Genomic DNA, 1,672 nt, shown 5'->3' on the forward strand with positions numbered 1-1,672 from the left:
ATCAACGTCGTGAAGCCCAAGATGGGTGTAGTGTGGTTCAATGAAGGGCAAATCAAGAAAGCCACGAATGATTTCAGTTGCACGAATTTAATCAGGCAGGGGAGTTTTGGAATGGTGTACAAGGCAAAACTTCTTGACAGTCAGATGATTTTCGTGAAGAGAATGAAGAAGTGCTCTGTCGATGATGATGCAGATTTTTGGAACGAGGTAGAGATTTAGAGTAGCCTTCGCCACCAGAATTTGGTGGCTCTGTGAGGTTTTGGCATTGGCGGTGATGACAAAGAGGGGTTCCAGCAGTTTCTTGTTTATGACTACCTCGCCAATGACAGCCTCGATCAACACATTTTTTAGAAACGCCACCGGGAGAACGCTGACATGGGAGCAGAGGAAGAAGATTATAATCGGGATTGCAAACGGGTTATGTCATCTGCATTCCAGCGTTTGGCCAGCGATATATCATAGAGATATAAAGGCCACTAACATTCTGCTGGATAAGGACAAGAATGCCCATGTTGCTGATTTTGGGCTGGCGAGGTTGGCAAGTGAAGGGGAATCATATCTCGTGTCAAAAATAAGCGGAATGCGTGGGTATTCGGCACCAGAGTATGCTCTGTATGGAATTCTTACAGATTGGAGTGATGTGTATAGCTTTGGAGTTGTGTTGTTGGAAATCATGAGTGGCAGAAGGGCTCTGGATATCTCTATGGAATGTTCGATTGAATACCTTATTACTGATTGGGCATGGAAGCTCGTGGAAATGAGTAGAGTAGTTGAATTGATAGATTGGAGAATGCACGAGAGTGAAGAGGTGAAAGCAATGGAGAGATTTGTTAAGGTGGGTATTTTGTGTACTCACGTTAATCTAGCTTTAAGGCCGAGCATGGCAGAGGCAGTGAAGATGTTGGAGGGAGAGGCTGTCATTCCCGCAATACCAGAAAAGCCTTTGCCAGTAGCAAATCACAGAGCGATGAACAATGGAAAGGCGTTTCTCAGTATTATAGAGAGTTATCCTTCCTTCAACTCGTCTGTCATTGGAAGATAGGTGGCGCTCATGGGTTGTAACCCATGATGGTGCAATACATGAATTGCTTATTCCTTGCTGGTCATTTTTTTATGGAAATATCTCAGCGGAGATGCCGATATCCTTGCTATTTCTGAGAGAGAAGTGAGCTGCTAAGGAATGCAGTGTTCTTTATTTTTTAATTTTTCTTGCTGTGGTCTCCATTCATAAAGAAGTTTTACTCATTTGGAACTGGAACTCGAATAGTATTAGGCTGAAATTTTTGTGTTCAAAAATGAAGAATTGTCAACTATTCATGCATTTTACTAAATTTATCTAATCTACAATTTTAACTTCATTTTTAAGAATTAGCCTTATGAAACAAATCAAAGACCTATAAATATAAAATATTTAAAATATTTATTTTAATGTAGAATGTATTTATATCTTAAATTGATTGCTTACTTAAAATTTAGGAATAAGGATTTAGATGTCAATAAATGAAAAAAGGTTTTAAAATGTTTATATAAGTTAGTATTTTTTTAACAATTATTTCTAATTTTATCTTTTAAAATGTTTAGATATACTTTGAACAAGAGGACCTTTTATAGAACTAGGGTTTTTTTTCTTAAATAAGTGGAGGATAGATTTTTTCTATGATATAATTATAGT

General features: G+C 37.8%; 1 pseudogene; it reads left to right on the top strand.

The window, feature by feature from the left end:
• The first annotated feature begins 274 nt into the window (after positions 1-274).
• LOC149555375 (putative receptor-like protein kinase At1g11050 pseudogene) lies at positions 275-1,042 on the top strand (annotated as a pseudogene).
• Positions 1,043-1,672: the final 630 nt, after the last annotated feature.

Source organism: Cupressus sempervirens, chromosome 5 (assembly GCF_028749045.1).
Source record: "Cupressus sempervirens isolate cs-2001-9-10 chromosome 5, ASM2874904v1, whole genome shotgun sequence".
NCBI classification, from domain to species: Eukaryota; Viridiplantae; Streptophyta; class Pinopsida; order Cupressales; family Cupressaceae; genus Cupressus; species Cupressus sempervirens.